The sequence below is a fragment of the Dasypus novemcinctus genome, chromosome 3 (assembly GCF_030445035.2).
Source record: "Dasypus novemcinctus isolate mDasNov1 chromosome 3, mDasNov1.1.hap2, whole genome shotgun sequence".
NCBI lineage: Eukaryota > Metazoa > Chordata > Mammalia > Cingulata > Dasypodidae > Dasypus > Dasypus novemcinctus.
Genome location: NC_080675.1, coordinates 60,265,567 through 60,288,423, shown reverse-complemented (window position 1 = coordinate 60,288,423; position 22,857 = coordinate 60,265,567). Strand labels below are relative to the sequence as shown.

The 22,857-nt window shown below is 40.2% G+C and overlaps 1 protein-coding gene across 6 annotated transcripts in view; it reads left to right on the top strand.

Annotated features, from left to right (window-relative positions):
• The window catches only part of FRMD6 (FERM domain containing 6), a 265,450-nt gene that overhangs the window by 164,746 nt on the left and 77,847 nt on the right, over positions 1-22,857 (top strand). The window contains exon 1 of one of the 6 annotated variants that reach the window (XM_004454088.4): positions 13,196-13,359. The exons of 2 other annotated variants lie outside the window; for them this stretch is intronic. The gene's annotated coding sequence lies outside the window, so the exon portion shown is untranslated. Of the gene's footprint in view, positions 1-13,195; positions 13,360-22,857 lie in introns of those variants that run through there. 3 more of the 6 variants (XM_058293427.1, XM_004454090.4, XM_004454091.4) reach the window with 3 other exon arrangements.

Here is a 22,857-nt window from a genome sequence, read left to right as displayed (position 1 = left end):
TCGGTTATCCTACCGTGTGCAGCTAACACCTTTGCTATGCCATTTAGAAATACATTTTCTTCTCAAGAGTGCAGGGCCTGGTCTGGTGCCCTCCCAGGCTTATCACATGATTCTTCTTACATCTGGCGTGTTCAGGAAGCCCTGAAGGAGCTGGAATGTGATGTTTGTAGTGAAACTAAAACCTGTAACAACATGGAAGTAAAGTACTTCTTTGAATATTGCCAGTAAACTTTTACATGCTGTACTAAAATCAAAGTTTGTCCCAGGATTATCAAGTTATCCTATTAAATAAGTTCTCAAAATTTGGTGGCTAAGAGGACAAAGTTTAATGAATTTAATATTTTCAAACTTGTACCTCTAAATTGGGTTAAAGTCGATCCTCCTGTGTTAAATTGCTCCATAATATCAATCCCCGTACTGCCTCTGAAAAATAATAATTTTTTTTTCTGGTTAGGAGCTCCCGGTATATAATGATTAGACAACTGGATTAAATGACCTGATAATCAATTCACCTGACTTTCCTTGAACTTTAAATTCCTTGAACTTTAAATTCACTTTTGGTGTTTTTATTTTATAGAATACAGTACTATACCAGCTGAGAATAAGAAAAGGGGTGTTTTAAATGTTAGAGTGAAAGACAGGACTAAATCACTGGATAAGGTTTTCACATGTGATTATTTATTTTGTCTTTCGAAGTATTATAAATCACCTATGTGGACAGTTAAAATTTTAGAGTGGGACTTATTTTTTGTTTGCTTTAAAATGCATTTTGTTTTGCTTTTTAAATCAACCTCACTAATTATCAAAAAGACAAATGAACCTAATTTCTTTATCATGACCTTCAGCCAGAATGATGAACAGTATTTAATTTAGGAAAAGTAATTATAAAGCTCAATGTGTGGGAAGCAGATGTGACTCAAGTGATTTGGCTTCCATCTACCATATGGGAGGTCCAGGGTTGATTCCTGTGCCTTCTGGTGGAGGCAAGCTGGCCCAAGCGGCAAGCTGACCCACACAGAGTACTGGCCAGCAGGGTGTGCTGGCCTGTACAGGAGTGCTGGCCCCCACAGAGAGCTGGCACAGCAAGATGACCCAACAAATAGAGAAACTGGAGAGAGACAATAAGAGATGTAGGAGACCAGGGAACTGAGGTGGCGCATGAGATTGAGCACCTCTCCCCCACTCTGGAAGTTCCCAGGATTGGTTCCTGGTGCTTCCCAAAGAAAAGATAAGCAGACACAGAAAAACACACAGTAAATGGATACAGAGAGCAGACAATGGGGGGAGGGGAATGGGAATAAATAAAATCTTTTTTAAAAAACCTCAATATGTAAAATTGTTATATTACTGACTTCTTTCTACCTTTGACTAGAACTTATATTTCACCATTAAAATATACTGAGTCCCAAGAAGACCTTGAACTATATATAAAAGATGAAAATACCTAAATTTTTTTTCTTCTAATGCTGAACTTGTCTTGTCTATCCTAGTGTTTAAAAATAATTGTAAAGGAATCTGAATTAAAACAATTCTTGTCTCTTCATTTTATATATATTGTGTTCCTTACAACAATGTGTATAAATTGTAACAGATGACCAACATGGTGGCATAAGATGTTCCCAAGTGCCATTCCCCCAAAGAATTTTAAATGACTAGCAAAAACTCCTCAGAACTCCAGAAAACAGTTAAAAGGTTGCAGTAACTGGGTGGGTACCAAGTCAAGAAAACACAACTTTTCAAAATGGTTGGAGACGTTCATGGATCCCTGGGCCCTTCCCCCATCTCCTCCTTGGCATGGTAGGGACCAGCCTGTGCTCCCATGTGAATCCCTGGCCCTGCTCTGAAGGGAATAAGTAACACCTGTGCGCTAACTGGGGTGCCTGTATGTTTGTGCCAGTCTATCAGGTGGCTGCCTGAAAAACTGAAGCAAGAAATCTGTCTGGGGCTCACCTTCACACAACATGCCCCGTAGGCAGAAGCAGCTTGCAGACAGCTGGAGCAGAGTAAGACACAAGTCAAAGCCACCTGGAGCAAAGGATTACCTCATTTATGTCATACAATAGAGCACCCTGGAGGAGGAGTGGGACAAAGTCTCTTTCATAGGGAGTAATGGGGGCATTTGAATGTCCATAAATGGGAATTCCTAGGGCCATGAACAAGCACAAGCCCAGGAAAAAACTCAGGATCCTCTACTTCACATTCACCTCAGGACCTTCTTGATTAGAAGGCTAAACTCTGAAGGAGAGAACCAACCAACATGGAGCCAATTCGCAAAGACTGTGAAAGATGCTGTTTTGCATTGGTTTCTTGTTTTATTTTTGTTAGCTCTGGGTAAGCAAGGAAATCTATGTCATGTCACCAATTGGAGAGAAACTTAAGGAATAGACAGGTCAGGACTAAATTCTAGAGCTAACGCTTTACACACTAAAATATACAGTATGAAACAAAAGATTGCAAGATAAACAAATAAGAAATTATGGCCCACCCACAGGAACAAGATAAAAATTCAGAAACTATCAACAAAGAAGACCATACTTTGGACATACCAGAGAAACACTTTTTAAAAAATTGGTCTTCAATATGCTCAAAGAGAGAAAGGAATGCACAGAGAAAAATTAAAGGATATCAGAAAAACAATTTATATATGAGAATCTCAATAAAGAGGAATTTTCAAAAGGAACCAAACAGAAACTCTGAAGTTGAAGACCACAATAACTGAAATGAAAACTTCCCTAGCAGGTTTCAACAGGAGATTGGAATGAAAAGATTTGAAAAGAAAGAATCAGCAAACTCAAATACGTAATAATTAAAATAATTCAGGCTAAGGAGCAGACAGAAAAAAGAATTTTATAAAGCAAACAGAGCCTAAGCAAACTGTGGGACACCATTCAACATACCAATACACCCATTATGGGAATTTCAGAAGTAGAAGAAAGAGGGTAAAAGGGCAGAAGAAATAGTCAAAAAACAGCCAAAAGTTTTCCAAATTTAATGAAAGACATGAATATATACATTCAAGAAGCTCAATGATCCAAACAGGATAAACTTAATGTAAGCCTTGCCCAGACACAAAATAGTTAAGCTGTCAAACATCAAGGTTGAGAAGAGAATTCTGGAAGCTGCAACAGAAAACCAGTATGTTATGTACAAGGGAGTTCCAATAAGATTAAGGACAGATTTCTCATAAAAAAACTGTGGAGGCAAGAAGGCAGTAGAAAAAATATTCAAAGAAATATTTTTCTGAAAGGAAACAATAGACAAAAAAAGAATTTTATATCTGGTGAGACACTCTTACAGTTATGAGGAAGCAATTATGATATGCCCAGATAAACAGAAGCAGGGGGCATTCATCACCACTAGACCTGTCCTACAAGCAGTGTAGGGTACAAATGAATTCATCTGACTGAAAGGAAAGAAAACTAGACAGTGGATTGAAGCATCTTTAAGAAATAAAGAGTCCAGTAAAGGTAAACATGGAGGAATTATAAATGCTCATATTGTACTTTATTTTTTAGTATTTAATTCTACTTTTTACTTCTTATAGATTCTAAAGTGCAAAGCAATTAAAAAAAAAAAGATAATGGCTTTGGACCTACACTGCATAGAGATAAAATCTGTCACAAGTAAACAGAAATGTGGGATAAGGAAGGGTATAGAAACAGTGTATGGTATGCTGCTGAACTGAGTTGGTATCAAATTAAATATGATTGTTACAGGCTTAAGATTGAAATTTAAGCGATATAGTCACCACACACAAAAAAGTGAAAAAATGAAAGAAATGAAATGGGGCTTATATGATACAATACAAAAAAAACTAATAAATATGAAAGTGGACATTAATGGAAGAATTGAGAGACAAAAATGTATAAGACTTCAGAAGTCTAAAGAGCAAAATAGCAGAAGAAAGTACTGCATCATTGGTATTTAAATGTAAACGGATTAAACTCTCTAGTCAAAAGGCAGAGATTGGCAGAATGGATAATAAAACCTGACCCAACTATTGTTTACAAGAGACTCACTTTAAACTCAAAGACATAAGGAGGTTAAAGTGAAAGAATGGGGAAAATATCTACCATGCAAATAGATACAATAAGAGAGCTGGGGTAGCTATATTAATATCAGATAAAACAGACTTCAAGTAAAAAACTGTTACAAAGGATAAAGAATGTTACTATGTACTGATGTTAATGGCAGAGCCCCAAAATATATGAAGCAAATATTAACAGATTTGAAGGGAGAAATAGTTCTACATTAACAGTAGGAGACTTCAATACATCATTTTCCATTATGGATAGAACATGCACACAGAAAATCAATAAGAAAATTGAAGAATTGAATAATACTATAAACCAACTAGACCTAACGATAAATAAAGAAAACTGCAAGCAACATCAGCAAAATACACTCTTTTCTTCAGTACACATGGATTGTTCTCCAAAAGAGACAACATGGTAAGTCACAAAACAAATCACAATAAATTAAAAAATATTAAAATCATAAAATATCTTCTCTGACAACCATGGAGAAGCTAGAAATCAGTAATAGAGGAGAGGGAAGTGAACATGGCTCAACTGATAGAGTGTCCGTCTACCATATGGAGGGTCCAAGGTTCAATCCCCAGGGCCTCCTGACCAATGTGGTAAGCTGGCCCATGCTGCACACAAGGTGTGCCATGCCACGTAGGGGTGTCCCCACATAGGGGTGCCCCACATGCAAGGAGTGCACCCCGCAAAGAGCCACCCTGTGTGAAAAAATCACAGCCCGCCCAGGAATGGCACCACACACATGGAGAGCTGATGCAGCAAGATGACGCAATAAAAAAGAGATGCAGTTTTCCAGTGCCACCTGATAAAGCAAGCGGATGCAGAAGAACACACAGCAAATGGGCAGAGAGAGCAGACAATGTGGGGAAGGGGAAATAAATAAATAAAATAAATCTTCAAAAAATAATAGAGGAGAACTGGAAAATTCAGATATGTGGAAATTAAAAAACACATTCTTAAACAACCAATCAAAGAAGAAATCACACAGAAAATTAGCATATAACTTCTAGTGAATGAAAATAAAAACACAACATACAAAAACTTAGGGTGAACAACAAAGGCAATGCTGAGAAGGAAATTTATAACTCAGAATGGGTACGTTAACAAAGAAGAAAGATCTCACAGCAGAGACCTAACCTCACAAGAGGAGAATCTAGAAAAAGAAGAGCAAACTAAAACCAACATGAGCATATGGAAGGAAATAACGAAGATTAGAGGAGAGATAACTGTATAAAATTAAAAGACAATACAGAGAATCAACAAAACCAAAAGTTGGCTCTTAAAAAATATTTTTTTAAAATGATAAACCTTTAACTAGGCTGATGAAGAAAAAGAGAAGCCAATGGCTAAAATCAGAAATGAAAATGACTAAAATCAGAAAAGAGGGACCCTACTACTGAACTCACAGATATAGAAAGGACTATAAGTGGATACTCTAAACAATGTACACCAACAAATTAGATAACCCAGATGACGTGGACAAATTTCTAGAAACACAAAATCTACATACACTGACTCAAGAAGAAACAGAAGATCTCAGCAGGCCAATGATAAGGATATAGATTGAATAAATTATCAAAACTTTCCGAATAAAGAAAGGCCAAGGAATAGATAGATGGCTTCATTGGAGAATTCTATCATTCTAAGAATTAACATCAATCCTGCTCAAACTCTTCCAAAACATTAAGGAAGAGCCCATACTTCCTAACTCATTCTGAGGCCAGCATCACCCTAATACCAAATCCAGATAAACATGCTACAAGAAAAGAAAATTATAGACCAATTTCTCTTATGATGCATGTGTATGGAAACTCCTCAACAAAATATTAGGATACGAATCCAACAGAATTTTAAAAGAATTATACACCATGAGCAAGTAGGATTTATCCCAAGTATGGAAAGGTGGCTCAACATAAGAACATCAATTAATATAATACACCACATTAATAGAACAAAGGTAAAAAACACATGATCATCTCAATTGACACAGAAAAGGCATTTGACAAAAATCCAGTACCCCTTCTTGATAAAAATACTCAGAAAAGTTGGAAAAAGAGGAAAATTTCTTAACATGATAAAGGGTATACCTGAAATATCCACCACTGACATCATACTAAATGGTAAAAGGCTGAAAACTTTCCCTCTAAGATCAGGAACAAGTCAAGGATGCCTACAGTTATTCAATGTTGTACTGGAAGTTCTAGCCAGAACAATTAGGCAAGAAAAAGTAATAAAATGCATCCAAATTGCTAAGGAGAAAGTAAAACTTTCCTTATTTTCAAATAAAAGAAATCTATATTTAAAGGTCCTGAAAAAGCCACAACAAAGCTATTAGAGTCAATAATTCAGCAAAGCAGCAGGATACAAGATCAACATACAAAAATCAGTTGTATTTCTAGATATTTGTAATGAACAATCTGAAGAGGAAATTTTTTAAAAAATCCATTTACAACAACAACTAAAAGAATCAAGTATCTAGGAATAAATTTAAGCAAGAATGCAAAGGACTTATACTGTAAAACTATAGAACATTCCTTTAAAAAAATCAAAGAAGACTTAAATAAATGGAAGGACATTCTGAATTCATGGATTGGAAGATTAAATGTTGCTAAGAAGTCAGTTCTACTGAAAGTGATCTATAGATTAATACAATTCCAATTAAAAAATCCAACAAACTTCTTTGCAGAAATGGAAAAGTCAATTATCAAATTATAATGAAGTGTAAATGGCCCTGAATAGACAATACCATCTGAAAAAGAAGAACAAAGTTGGAGGACTCACACTTCCTGACCTTAAAACTCATTATAAAGCTGACAATACTCAAAACAGCATGGTGGGAGCAGATGTGGCTCAGTAATTGAGTGCTGGTTTCCCAAATATGATGCCCCTGGTTCAATCCCCAGACCCTGGTACCTCAAAACAAAAAAACTCCACAGCATGCTATAGGCACAAGGATAGACAAATAGAACAATGGACTCAAATTGAGAGCTCAAAAATCAATCCTCACATTTATGGCCAAATGATTTCTGACAAGGGGGCAAAGACCACACAATTGGGAATGACTAGTCTCTTCAACAAATGGTGCTGGGAAAACTGGATCTCCATTAACAAAAGAATGAAAGTGCATCCCTACCTCACCATATAAAAATATCAACTCAAAATGGACCAAAGACCTAAATATAAGAGCCAGAATTATAAAACCCTGAGAAGAATACATAGGGAAGTATATTCAGGACTTTATGTCAGACAATGGTTTCTTTGACTTTGCACCCAAAGAAGCAACAAAAGACAAAAAAAAAAAAAAAAAAGATAAATGGAACCTCAGCAAAATTAAAAACTTTTGCTCATCAAAGGATTTTAACATAAAAGTAAAATGGCAACCTACAAAATGAGAGAAAATACATAAAACTAGATATTTGATAAGGGTTTAATATCCAGACTATGTCAAGAAATCCTTTAAAAAGACAAACAACCCAATTAAAAAGTGGGCAAATATGCTTGTCTTGTTGTTGTCTGTAATGTCTCTGTGAGTTTATGTCTAGGGTAGTGCTTCTCCTCATACATCTGCTAGCTGTCCTAAGCATAACCATTGCTTTGGGAACTGGGGTTGGCAGTTTATACCCAAATGCAGCAGGTCTACCACATTCTCTCCCTAGAGTTAATTAAGAGCATAAAAGGACTCAAGGAAGAATGCTGTTTCCCATCAGAGGATGCAGCCTCTGAGGGCATCTGGCCTTTCTCACTCTTGGGGTCTGCTTGCATTATCAGGCTGGTCCCCTTTTTGGGCCTGCCTACCACCATCTTCTTTATCCTTTTAATGGAATTCTTACAGAAGCAATGCCTTATTAGTTACGCGGGGATTTCATCCAGTTCCAACCAGGTGCTAGGTGCATCTTCCCTCAGCCACAATAGAATAGCCAGAGAGGCTTGCACCCTGTGAGGGAGGGACTACTGCCCTAACCAGCAAGAAGTAACTACAGATAAATGACCATCACCCATCAGTATCCCCTTAAGAATGGGGGCGTGAACTCTCAGAAGTGGAGAAGAATGGGGGGTGTGGGGAGGGGGGGTGGGAGTTGAGACAGGTTAGTACAGGGAAACCAGAAGATGAGCCACAACATGGCTGACAGACAACACGGCCTTGTGACCCCACTGAGACTTTGACTTTGACCTTGAAGTCACACTTGAGACTCTTTCTGGGGCCAAGGGGAGGTCCCGGATATTCCAAACAGCCCTCACCACTAGCCCCTACCATTGGTGGGGTAACCAAGAACAGCTGGGGCCCCTCTCCTTAGCATTGGCAAAGAGAGGAATAATGGCTTAAGAAGTAACCACACAAGCCAAATCTCACTCTCTCCCCCAGAGGAGCCTGCATCCAGTCTCAGTGTGTATTTCTGTCCTTCTCTCCCATTTCTCAGCAAGCTCTGTTCTTTTCCCCCATGTCTCAATAAACTCTTTCTACTGACCTAAAAAAAAAAAAAAAAAATGGGCAAAAGACTGAACAGACATTCCTCAAAAGAAGATATACAAACAGCCAGAAAGCACATGAAATGATGCTCGACATCATTAGCCATAAGGGAAGTGCAAATCAAAATCACAATGAGATACAATTTCACACCCACTAGAATGTTTACTCTTTTAAAAAATGGAAAATTACAAGTGTTGGAGAGAATGTGGAGAATTAGGAACACTCATTCGTTGCTGGTGGAAATGTAAAGTGGTGCAGCTTCTGTGGAGGACAGTTCCTCAGAAAGATAAGTATAGAATTACTATATGACCAAGCAATCCCATTCTAGTATATACTCAAAAGGATGGAAAGCAGGGAATTGAAAGATATTTCTACACCAATGTTCAAAGCAGCATTATTCACAAGTGCCAAAAGATGGAAACAAACCAAGTGCCTGATGAATGGATAAACACAATGGAATATTATTCAACTGTAGAAAGGTAAGAAATTCTCATACATGTGACACCATGGATGAACCTTCAAGACATACACAAAACGACAAATATTATATGATCTTATTTACATGAAATAATAAGAATAAGCAAGCTCGTGTATCAGAATTGAGGTTATAGGTAACCAGGGGACAGAGTGTGGATGGGGTATAGGGAGCTAAGGCTTTAAATATAAAGTTTCCATTTGGGACAATGGAAAAGTTTTTAGTGGATGGTCACAATGGTAGCATAATACTGTGAATATAATTAACATCATGAATTATATATTTGAGAATGGTTAAAAGGGAAAATTTTAGGTTGTATATATGGTACTAGAATAAAAATTTTCAAAAAAATCCATGGAACTGCACAACACAGTTAAGTTAAACAATGTAGTATAGTAATAGTACAATTATAAAAATGTGCTTTCATCAGTTATAACAAATTTACTACATCAATGAAAGATGTTGGTAGGACAGTGTATTAGTAAGGTTCTCTAGGGAAACACAATGAAAGAAAGTATCTGTAAATATTATGAGGTCTTTATAAGAATTGTCTCATGTGACTGTGAGGATGGGAAGGCCAAATTCTGTAGGGCAGGCCACAGTTGTGAGTTCTGATGAAGGTTTCAAGGAATTCCCCGGGAGAACCTGGCAGAGAGATGGAAATTCTCTCTGCTGACTATTGAAATCATCACTTCTCTTTTTAAAGCCTTCAAAGTGATTGGATGAAACTTCTCTCATTGTTGAAGGCAATTTCTTCAGTTGATTGTGGATGTAATCAGCTATCAATGTAGTCAACTTAATGATCATTTAAGTCCACAAAATACCCTCACAATAACAATAAGGTCAAGGTTTGCTTGACCAAGCAACTGGCCATACCCTAGCCAAGTTGACACATGAACTTTACCATCACAGGTGGTATATGGGAAGCCTGTATTTTATGTTTGATTGCTCTGTAAACCCACAACTTCTCTGGTGGATGGGTGGATGGAAGGAAGAAAGGAAGGAAGGAAGGGGGAGGGACGGAACTGAAGTTCATGTACATTATCTGTGAAAGAACATGGGCTGTGGGCTCAGATTTTTTTAGAAAGCATGCATCCATGATTAGCTCATTCTATGATTTCGACTTAGAACAACTTACTATTCAGTAGTATTTTTATTTTTAAGTCCCCAAATCTAATCCTGTGCCTGAGTTCTTCCTGGAATGAATAATTTTTTCTTGAGAAAAACAAAAGTAAAAATATAGAGCTGTGTTAGTTTTTTAAAAGGATATAAAAAGTAATAAAGATGTACTTAGGTTGAGGTGGAAGTATTTAAGAGGGTATGGGCAATGTGTCATATTTAGGAAAACGTCTCATTGAATTGGTGAAAACAAAACAATATCCCAATTTTAAATATATATATCTTTAAATACTTACAAAATTACATTCCTTACTGAAATAAGCACAGAAAAACATTTCTCATGTAAAGAAATATCTAAAACATCTTTTCTCAACTCCAAATACATATTTAGTGGATTATGTGTTGTTTTCCAAATCGATCCTTTCAGAATTTTAAGATGTTTCAGGTGTTTATAAAAAGAATTTAAAGAATATTAAAGTACTTAGTCTACAAAATGTGTTATGTAAAAGTATGTTTATTGTGGTATTCATACATAGGTTTTTTTTTTTAAGATTTATTTCTGTCCCCGCCCCCCCCCCCCCCCCCCCCGTTGTCTGTTCTCCATGTCTATTTGCTGCGTGTTTTTCTTTGTCTGCTTCTGTTGTTGTCAGCGGCACAGGAATCTGTATTTATTTTTGTTGCGTCATCTTGCTGGGTCAGCTCTCTGTGTGTGCGGTGCCATTCTTGGGCAGGCTGCACTTCGCACTGGGCGGCTCTCCTTACGGGGCACACTCCTTGCAGCACGTGGGGCTCCCCTACGCGGGGACACCCCTGCATGGCACGGCACTCCTTGCGCGCATCAGCACTGCGTGTGGGCCAGCTCCACACTGGTCAAGGAGGCCCAGTGTTTGAACTGCGGACCTCCCATGTGTTAGACGGACACCCTAACCACTGGGCCAAGTCCACTTCCCCATACATGTTTAAAAGATCATTGTGATTCAGAAAATATTTATAGTAAATTTTGCTACAATCTAATTCTACTTCTATGTAATAAACCCAATCTTAAACACACCTTTTCAGAAAAGGGTGGGTTTTTTTTAAGATTTATTTTTTTATCCCCCACCCCTTGCCGCTTACTCGCTGTGCGTTCTTCTGTGTCTGCTGGTCTCCTTTGTTGCATCATCTTGCTGTGCCAGCTTTCCCCACACTTGGGCGGTCAGCTTTCCTCGGTTTCCACCAGCTTCTCTTCACAAGGAGGCCCTGGGAAGCAAACCCAGGGCCTCCCATATGGTAGACAGGAGCCCAATTGGTTGAGCCACATCCATTTCCCACAAAAAAGGTTTTTTAAAAAATATTTTTCTCTTTGGGTTACCTAAGTATTTTATATTTGCAGCAATGTTTCACAGCTTAAAAATATGTTGTTCTTTATCTTCCAGATTTTCAGGTTTGAAGCCGACAATAAGTCAGATTTAAAACTGTTTCCCAAAAATAGTAATATATTCCATTTATTTTTATATATGAAATGCTACATTTTCTCAGTAAATATCGAATTGATTTTAGACCTTACCAATTAGTTTTGAACATGTAGTCATTCTGAATAAAAGTCAACGAGAGGGAAAAAGATACATCCTCTACTTTTGTGATCTACTGTTAACCAACTTTTTATTTTAGTATACTAATTAAGTACAGCTAATTTAAAAGGCAGTTAATGAAACATGCTTCTTGGTCTCCTTTTCTTAATGGAATCATGAATTGAAATCAACAGTACAATATCCATAGAAACAGTTAAATTTTATCAGAAATAAGCTTTGCATGCCTTATCAGTTGTGAAAAGACAAGAGATTACAGTTCCTCTTGTTCAGTTCTAATGTCATCAGTGCCAAAACACAAAAGTTGTGGACAAAGAAACTAATGCAAATGCGTTTTCAGCTGAATTTCTTTTGCCTAGCGAAAAAGACACGGAGACGCGCACACTTTCAATGAATCACAGCTAGCTTTACATAGATGTTTGGATCAAAAGAACAGGGCGATTTTAAAGTTGGCTTCTGCCGGCATAATCTGATTTGGAGTCATTTTTCAGGTCCTCCTCTGCTTCCCTGTCTCCTTACCCAGTTGTCAAAGGCGCGCCGCGCGCGCGCGCACACACACGCTCACTCATTTAGTTAAGGGCCCTGTGGGGTGTTTCTGACGTCCCTGATCAGGGTCACTGGGTCAGCAAAGTCGAAGGAAAGTCTAGAGGTCGCGGGCCCGGGACTAGGGGGAGGACAAGCCAGGTCCCGGTGGGTTCAGGCTGCCCAGAGAGAAGTAGCTTGTCCCTTCCCCGCCAGACGCCAAGAACTAAAGGTGGCAAAGAAACTCCTCTCTCCTGATAGTGCATGAAAACATCTTCCATTAGCCCTGAGCATCACCCGTCGCCCCCGCCGGCCATCGGGAGGGGGCAAATAAAATTTCTGGAGGGGTTACAGGAACTAAAATCACAGCAGATAGATGTGTCTTCCTGGAAAATGGGAAAGGCAGAATTGGGAGAGGCTTGGCCTTCTCGGCGACGACCCCTCCCGCGTATAAAACCCGCGAGGGCGCGGTGTGCCAAGAGGTGGGTGGCCAGGTGGGTGAGGAACAGGAGACCCGGAGGGAGGCGAGAAATCACGAAGCCACCTCCGCTGGGGGCCGCCGCCTCTCTGCGCTACCTTCCTCGGGGGCTCGGAAAGGGTAAGACGGAGCTCAAGCCAAACAGGCCAACCCCGCCACCCCGGCCGGCTCCACTCTGCTGAGCGAGAGTCCCAGGCGAGAAGGGACGGCGGAGGGGACCACTCGGCCAGAAGGGAGAGAGTCCACAGCACCCTCTCGTTTCTCAGTCTCCGTCGCGCGGGAAAAGACGGAGATCGCTTCGGCCTACATTACTAAGTCCTTTTGCGACGTGTCTACGTCCTAACGGCCTCGGTGGATAGGGTCGCTTCGCTTTCTCTCGCCCCGATTACCGATCCACACCCCCCCCCCCACGCAGTTTGGTTGGGCCCAGGGCGGGGCCGGCAGCGCTCCACGTGCGATTGCAAGCGCTGGGCTCGGCTCCCGCAGCTCCGCAGCCTCCGCCGCCACCTCGGGGCGGGCCGGGGGCGGGGCCTGGGGGAGGAGTGGGCGGGGGGCGGGGCCGACGCGCTGCGCTGGTTCGGCTGCTCTGGCCGCCCGGCTGAGAGAAGCGGGGCAGGCGCGGCGTCTGTAGGAAGAGACTCGGCGCTCACGAGAGTCGGACTCCGGTGGTCTGGACTTTGAGCGAGGTATGAACAAACACCGGGCTTCTGGGGTCTCCCCACCCGCTCTAGCGTCCGACCACCGCGCCCCGACCGCACGCTGTGCCCCCTGCCGGCCGGGCGGCGGCGGCGGCGGGACGGGGCTTCAGAGAAGGTGTCTGGAAATCGCGAGCCCCAGCGGAGGTGGCGTGCCGGTCTCCGCGTCTTTCTTCGCCTTGTCCTCGCTCCCTCGCCTCTGGGCGTCCGGCACCGGGCGGAGAGGTCGCCTCTCCGCGGGTCGGAGCTCGCCCACGCCTGGGCGGGAGAACGGGCCCCCGGGGCAGCCAGCCCCGGCCACGGGGGAGGCGTGGAGCTCGGGGCCGCCTCTGCGGCGAGGGCGGGAGGCCGGCCCGGGCTGCGCTCCCCGACTCGGTGCGCCGCGCCGGGTCCCGCCGCTCTCCGCCTCGCCGAAGATCCCCGGCGTCCTGTTCTGGGGGCGCCTGTCGGTCGCACCCTCGCGGGCTACGCGCTGTGACGGGGCGTCCGGGCCAGTACCTGAGCCCGGCATTGCTGCGGGCTGTGCGGTGCCGCCTGTTGTGTGCGCCTCGGGGCCGGGCAGCCCGGCTGCCCTACGATCCCTGAAAGTGTCTAGTTGGAAAAACCGGAGGTTGATCCGGGGCCCCGGTGGGATGCGGATCGGGGGCGCGGCCTGCAGAATTTGAGTCCCCGGAGGAGCTCAAACGCGCAGGCCGTGTCCTGGGCAGAGGAGACCACCAGCATCTCCCCGGGGCAGGCCGGCCGCTGTCAGGTCTGCTCAGCCGGGGGCCACCCCTGTGAGGTCCACGGGGATTTACAGGCTCCTCGAGTCCCATAGCGGCGTAGGTGAGGGCGTTTGCTTAAAGGGATGCACAGATGGAAAGCTGTCAAAATAAACATAAGTTGAAATGAAAACTGACAGTTTTCCCGGCCGCGCAGTTGTGTATCTAGTGTCAAAGAATTATTAGTTCTTTTACTCATTTATACCCATTTCGGTTTTCAGCAAAAAATCTCTGCCAGTATTTCCCTCAGGAGGTGTGCATTGCCCTCGGCGGGGAAGGAAAACTTCAGCAAGCGCTTTCCGGTTGCCTTTTACTTAGAGCCTCTGCTAGCCATCCAGCGTTAGAGTTGGTTGTTTATATATAAATTTTTTCCTTTTAAAATTACCTATTTTTATATTAGAGTAGTTGTAGCCTCCATTGCGTCTCAATGTGGAGAAAAATTATCTGACAGGATGTTCCATGTATGAGTCCTTCCTTTCTCCTCTGGGACCCTGGGATGTTTGTTTACTGGTTTTATAAGCATTTATTTAAATTTAGTTTTTGCAAGAAATCCTCCCCCTTGCCATAGGGTGTAGTTTAGGGATTAGAAATGCTGTTGGAGAAAGCTGCTAGTGGCTTCATTTTCCAAGAATGTAAGTCATTTCCTTTCTGTGATTTCAGGGAGTTGATATTTCACAGCATCAAAACTTTGTGGGGAAAATTTTCCATAGTATACCTGTCATTAAAGAGAGTTTTGACTTTTATGTTTTTCTTCTTAGAGCAGTGCATAAATTTAGGCTCTGCAGTGTTCAGGGATAAGAAGTTTTCAGAATCTAGAGTACTATGAGACTATTGTAGAAGTTTCAAAAGCTACCAAGACCTACAACTGCCTGCAGGGTAGAGTGGGGGAGGGGAAAAGACAGACGAGTCAGGAAAACACAGATGATTTCTGTTGTCCTTTGTAATATAAAACTTTCTAGCACCTAAACATTCTCCTTGGGTGTAGTTTTGAGAAAGAAAGGACTTGTGTTAAAAATGAAACTATTTCACAGTATGAGACAATTGACATTTGAATGCTTTTTCAGAATGTTTGTAAACATATTGGATTCATATTTCATATTAAAATGGACCTTTGGTAGGGTTATTAGATAAAAAGGTCTCCTAGGGGATATCCAATATCAAGTTATCTGTGGGATATCTTCTCCAGAAAGCAGACTGGCTGTAATATGAACTAAATTCCCCCCCCCCCCCCCCCTTTGAAATGCTTGTAAGAATCCTTGAGATCAGACATTGATGGGCCACAGTAATCAGTTTTTGGAGTGCTCAAAACATTTTAAGGGACTATTTCCACCCCCTCCTTTTTGGGGAACAGTGGAGAGAGCTACCAGCTTCAAGCATATAGTTTGAATCTGTAGATTTAAGATGCTCCTGAGTCTACAGGAGAAAACATCTGAAAACAATATGAGCCAGGATGAAGACACTGCTTTGAAAGCAAAATGTCATTGTACTAGGTAACAGTTTTTAACTGTAGGTTCTTTAAAAAAAACAACTGTCATACAGCTGGGCTTGCTGAATTGGGTTGGGGGAGGTTGTTGAGCCTTTTCTAGTTTCTGGAATTTGTTTCCATGTTTAACTCCACTTACAAAGTTGGCCTTCAGAACTTATGACATAATAGACTGTGTAGACTTTTGTGGCAGATGCTTGAAACGAAAGTTTCAAACAGAATTGTTTTTGACTGTGCTGTCAGGTTCAGAGTTTAATGTAAATGAGCTCTGTCTCACAAGTAAAATTTTTGATAAAAGAATTCTTAGTAATTTTCAACTTGGATAGCGCTCATTTTGATTTCTAAAGTTGTGGGCTAAAAAAACAAAACAAAACAAAAACCTGCAAGCAATTATATTTTATTATATGAAAGCCCATACCAAGAAAAGATTAATTCAGTTCAGATGTAAAAATGTATGTGAATTTTAAATTTGGATGATCTCAACAAGTTTTCCCTTTTGTGGATGAGGCTGCGTGCATTCCACATGACCTTCACAAATTATCCCTGAGGTAGTTTTCTGAGTTGAGAACTGAATTTTGCAGGCATTCTCTAAAGTCATTTTAATGTTGTTTTAAAAACTTTTTTACACTGATCCATAGATGGGTTTCCCCTATTATTTATTTACATAAACCTCATTAATGCTGTTCTTTGGTAAACTGAGTATTTCTTTCCTACGTGATGAAGCAGGAGGTCTTCAGCATCATGTGTCATGTCCGTAGAAGCTTTAGTCTTCATTTATGCAATTCCGCCTTTCTTCTTTTAAAGAAGAAACAGCAGGCTTTTTAAGTGTGTTTAATAATTTTCAAAAAAATCTTGCTTTCAGGTTTAGCGTTGATCTTTGTATGGTGTTCCTTATCTCTCCTTCTACTCCCTGGACCCTACATTCAAGAAAAAATTTATAAGAAAAGTCCAGAATATTTTTAACCTCTACTCCCCACACCAGAGTTAGAAAGGGTGTTTGTTGCACACTTAAAATTATATGTTTTTCGGAAGTCTTTGTGTGCATAATCATGTAATTACTCGTTTGGGGAGTTTGATTACATTGTGCTTGTGTATAAGATAGTTGAGTTTTGGAGGGGGGAATAGGAAAGATTTGGTGAAAGTGGAGTGGTGCAATTTTAGTTAAAATGTATCTTTCCTGAAACCAAAACAGGAAAAATGGTATTGTTGGCCTCTGTGGTTCAACTGTGATCTAGGGGGTAGTTGAATTGCACAATATCCTGAGGAAGAGGCTTGTCCCCCTCATCCCCCAGAACACTTGTATATTGTTTGAAGTTTGTGCCACAGTAGGACACAGTATTTAATTGCACATACAGATGTTTGCTGGGTATATCCACTGTAAATTTTATTTAATCTGTTTTTTTGTTTGTTTTGGGGGGCTATTTGGGGGGAGATTGGTTTTGTTTTTAAATATAAAAAAAATCTCACTGGGGAAAAAATAAGTAGATACAAGTTAAAGGGATAGTTTGAAAGGAAGGAAGACGTGAAATACTGGGCATTGAATTGCAAAGCAAATTTAAACTTAGAAGGATAAGAATTTAAAATAAGTAGGGAGAACTTCCTGTTTAAAAATGGAAATTAAAGGAAAAAAAAATGGTCTTTTTAGCTAAGGAAAGATGATTAGAATTAAGGTGCCCTGTAAGGTCTATTTACATCATGAAGGAGTGCTGCTAATTGATATTTATCCTTGCAACTGTCTGCAATTAGTGTTGAATTGCTGGTTTGCTGTTAGATAATGTGCCAGAAAGTTACTACCCCCCACCCCCAGACAGGTCCCATTTAGAAGACTGGAAACTTTATCTGCCTAAAGTAATTCTTCAAGTATCTAACTAGTCCTCCACCATCTGGGGAAACTAATAATGCACCCCTCCAGGCTGTAGGAGTGGAGGGGCTCTGCAACAGTAATGACTGAAGTTATAAAGTTTTGGGTAAAAACGAGCAATCTGTGCTTCTAATTATCTCATCGTGATGTAATTACTTGTATTCAACCACTTTTTATATGTATCAGATGGAGCAGTCATACATATACCGTATTGCCCAAAGCAGGATTACAGGACACTGGGAAAGGAGGAAAAAAAAATCTCACTGATGTGACAGCTGGTTGTATTGCTTCAGAAGAAGAAAAATGTGGTACTGAATCAAATTCACAGATGAACCAAATATAGACCAACAGAGAAATTAGTGTTTTCCTGGTGCTTCCTTAAAGTTATCTAGAGGAGGTGTTCTCTTTAATGCTTTTCCCCACCTGTGTGGCCTTCCTTACTAAGCAGAATTTAATCTATACTACAAGGAGCTAGAGATTTGGTCCTTATCCAGGTGATGAGTGCATTATAGTAATGGTAATTGAGGCAATTCCAAATGAAAATATCTTTTCAGACCTTTTAGTATTCCAAATTTATTGTCCTGGGATATTTTCAGATGTTTTCCAACAACTTTACATTTGCATGGCCTTTCTGTATATATATTATAGAACTTTAAGCAGTGTTGTTTTAGTAATATGTGAAGACAAAGGGGAAAGCAGTATTTTTTACTAATAGCCACAGTTTTATTTTAGAGAGAAAATCATTATAAAAATGAAGCAAATTCTGGATCAAGATTGTAGGAAATGTGATGAAGTTTCTCACTTAGCATCTCAGTGTCTGAGTCACATTAAATGAAATGGCATCAATTTTTTCCCCATTGATAGTAGCGCTTGCTCTGTCCAGTTTCAATAGATGGCCTTTTTCTTTCGTCCTTGTGACTTTATTTGTTTGAACTTGTTATTGAATTATTATATACAACCAGAAGAGTGCACAACTCTAAAGCATGTAGTGCAAAGTGATCATGTTTGTGCAACTAGCATTCAAATCAAGAGACAGAACATCACCAGCCCTTCCCAAAATTCCTTCTTACAGAAACAATCCTTGCCCCAAGGGTAAACACTATTCTGATTTCTATTACGGTAGATTAGTTCTAACCTGTTCTTGAATGGCATATAAATACAACCAAATATATGTTTTTTTATGTTTTGTCTTTAGCTCAGTGTAATGTGCAATATGTACAAATTGATGCAGGTAGCAGTGATTCATTTTCTTTTATTTCTGTGGCTGGATATACCTAGTTTATCCATTTTGTTGGCAAGTTTATGGATAGTTTGAGGCTGTTAACTTGGGGAATGACCTTTTGATAGCTCTAGAAAAATTGCACTTGGAAGTTGAAATAACAGTATAGTCTTAAGATTAAAGAAGAAAAAAATTCAGAAATAAAATGTGAGCGATATAAAGCAATTGCCAGATTTCAGTTGAGATTGGTTGGTGGTGGAGGTCTTTATGTTGCATCTTAGCTAGCCCCATCCTTTTTTAGAAATGAAGGGACAGGTGGCTCCCAAAGGTTGGTTGACTCATACACAGTGTCACAACTAGTAACAATGCCAAGAGTAGAAGCTTCTTCTGACTCTGTTTTCTGCTTATTAGGAAGAGAGGAGGTGAGATGAAGGCTACCACTTATGGCTGTGCAGGTTTTGTCCAGCAAGGTGGGGAGCATGAGGGCTGAATTCCAGATTGCTACTCTGCAGTCCAAACAGTGAGTTTGCTGGAAGGCTCATTGACCTGGAGAATGGGTACTTTTTTTCTAATTAGCACAAAGGGGTCCTGCGGTTCTGTATGGATATACTAACACCGGCCCTGAGAAAATAGGTCAGTACCCCAAGGAGACAGAATTTTATATTCTCAAGTCTGTTCCACCTCTGTCCCCCAGACCGAACCTCTGGAACTTCTCTTTTCCCTTTATCTTCCTCTTCTCCCTTACTGCTAGGGCTCTTGGATGAGATTTGAGTTCTCAAGTGTCAAGTAGGTGACATCTTGAAATCCCTTGACTCATTATTTCATTGATCCGTAAATGATCCAGGATGGACCCTAATTTCAAAGGATGGTTTCTGGATATTTTCAGAATAGTTCTTTTTTCTTTTTTTGCCTCTTGTGTCTCCCCACACTTCTTTCCTTCCTTCTTCTCCCATCAAGTTATTTTCTCTTAAATATCCTTGGAAGCATTGGATCTCTATCTGAAGTCTCCAGCAGTCCCCAGGAAGCAGTTATAGTAAACATAGGATTATGATTTGGCTAAGACATTTAATGGATAAAACAAAGTGCTTGCAAAGGAAAATTGTTGATACAGATCTTTTCTTTCATGTTCCCCTAAAGAATTGTCTTGGTTTAAGGGAAGGTTCAAGAGTTTTGACATAGGCTCATTACAAAGGTGAAATAAAGTGAAATACTAGAAGTTTTACAAATGTGTAGTCAAATCAATCTTGCTCGAATTAGATATTGCTTATAGCAGCAAAAATTTAGCATATGTAATGTTAGAAGATAAAATATTTGCTGGCCATAAGGTTACAGCTCTGACAGATTGCTTAGTGAAATTACTACAGAAAAGAATAACATGGGGAAGCGGACTTGGCCCAATGGATAGGGCGTCCGCCTACCACATGGGAGGTCCATGGTTCAAACCCCGGACCTCCTTGACCTGTGTGGAACTGGCCCATGCGCAGTGCTGATGTGCACAAGGAGTGCCCTGCCACACAGGGCTGTCCCCCACGTAGGGGAGCCCCACGCACAAGGAATGTACCCCCTAAGGAGAGCTGCCCAGCGCGAAAGAAAGTACAGCCTGCTCAGGAATGGCGCTGCACACACGGAGAGCTGATACAACAAGATGACGCAACAAAAAGGAACACGGATTCTCATGCCACTCACAACAACAGAAGCAGACAAAGAAGAACACACAGCAAATAGACACAGAGAACAGACAACTGGGGCGGGGGGGCGGGGAGGGAGGGGAGAAAAATAAATAAATCTTTAAAATATATATATATATTTTAGAAGGCAATAATGAAGAGAGGCAGTAAGCACAGTGGTAAAAGCAAGACCTTTGAGATCAAACCAGGCTCCATTCTCCAGTGTGTGACCTTGGGGAAGTCACTTAACTCTGAATCTTTTTCCTCATCTGTAAAATGGAGATAATAACAACAACTATCTTTCAAGGTTGTTTTGATTATTAAATGAAATAGTACATGTGAGCAACTGGCATTGTCTCTGACATATAGTAAACAATCAAGTAATGTTAGCTATTTAAGATATACGGAAACAATGTAGAGAAGAATTTACAGTTTTCTTGGATGTCCCTGAGCCTTTGTTTACAAAAGATTCGTGGGGTTTTATTATATTTTATGTTTTGATGGCATTAGGCAGGCAACAAAACCTAGTATTTCTCAGTTACAGATATTGGGGATCTGTATTGCTGCACCAGGAACAGCTGGCCTATCCCACTGATCACTAATTGATTGGGCTATTTTTTCTAATTCTCTTCTAATTTTAAGCAGTCTCAGCCACCCAGCTTCTGCCTGCTAGATAATTATTTCTTTCTAGATACCAAAAACTGAGTTTAAAAATATTCTCTTTTGGTGATTAAAGTACTCTTAAACTGAAAGGGTACCAGTGGCCCATGTCTTTTGCTCATGTACCTTGTAAAATTTCATGTGGTTTCTTTTAAAGAAAGTCACTATTATTTGTAAGATGCACTTGTTTATTCCCCCCACCCCAACTTCCACCATCGCAACAGGGTATAGAAGGTCAGTCAGATGCCTTTATTGTATTCTGTTATGAGACCAAGGTTTTCAGATTCTATTTTTTTATTCTGGGAAATGGCCTTTTTAAAAATTTTTATTTTATCTTTAAAGAAAATATAGGGGGATTCCCATATAACCTATCCCCCTCCCCCTTCCACACTTTTCCCCATTAACAACATGTTTCATTAGTGTGGTATATTTGTTACAATTGATGGACACATTGAAGCATTGCTACTAACCAAGGTCAGTAGTTTACATTATAGTTTACACTTTGCATTTACATTACTTTACATTATTTACACATTTTTATACATTTTGACAAAATGTATAATGGCCTGTATCCATCACTTCAATGTCATTCAGAACAATTCTAGTGTCCCCAAAATGCCCCATGTTACACCTATTCTTCCCTCTCCCTCCCCTCAGAACCTCTGGTGACCACTGCCTTATATCAATATTACAAGTTCTTCCATTGCTTGAGTAATAATAAGTCTAATTTAGTCCACAGTTGCATTCCCACCTTAGGTTTGTTAATTCCTCAATCTTGAGGATTTTAGGATGGTGATGCCTGCTCTGATAGAGAGGGGGCTTAGATCCCATGGGGCAGACAGATCGAACTGTCTTGCTTGCAGTTGTAGATACTGTTTTTGGGGGATGGGCATATTCTTTTGGTTCTAAGATTTTAAACCATTCATTCAAAGAAAAGTAATAGTCTGAAAGTTTCAAAGGGCTTGTTTAAGAATGACCAACTCAAACACATTAGAAAAGACACATTTATATAAAAACAGCATAATTACAAGCTAAGTAAAAAAGGCACTGGATCTTCCAGAATAATCATGATGTATCATTCTGCTCTGTTCATTAAAGGGAGACCAAATACCTTCAGCCCTTTTAAACTTTGTGTAAGAACTTGAACCTAATAAACTTAATGCTTTTAAAAACACTAAGTCTGTCAAAAACAAAAAAACAAAAAACAAAACCCACAGGTTTAATGCTTTATGAAGTATTCAAGACTATGCTGAATACTTAGTGAAAGTCCTGCCAAAGTGTTTCTTCTCTAGTTGTGAGAACAAAATGCATGTATACTGAAAGGTGTGTTAGCCAAAGTGGTGCCGACACAAAGGACCAGAAAACGGTTGGCTTTTATAAAGAGTATTTATTTGGGGTAGAAGTTTACAGTCACAAGACCCTAAAGAGTCCAACTCAAGGTACCATATTAAAAAAAAAAAAAAAAAGAGGTACTTTCTCACCCAAAGTCTGTTGCCACGTGTTGACACAAGATGACAGGTGACTTCTGTGAGCCTTCAGCCTTCCTCTTACCTCTTAAGCTGCGTGGGTCCAGCTTTTTCCTATCTCACCTATAGGCTGGCATAAGGCCTGTCTCTCAGGGCTTCTCAGCTGTTCTCTTTTCTTCACAAGGTCAGGTGTAAACTGTAAGGTGAATGTCTCATCTCTTCCCAGGCTCCAGTGTCAAAACCAAGTTCTCTCCTCTGCTATGTCTTTTTCTTTGTATCTACTTCTGTGTGTGTCTAATAGAATCAAAGGGTTATCACTCCCAGAGAAACAGACCAGTTTACAAACATAACTTATATCTCCTTTTTGGAATT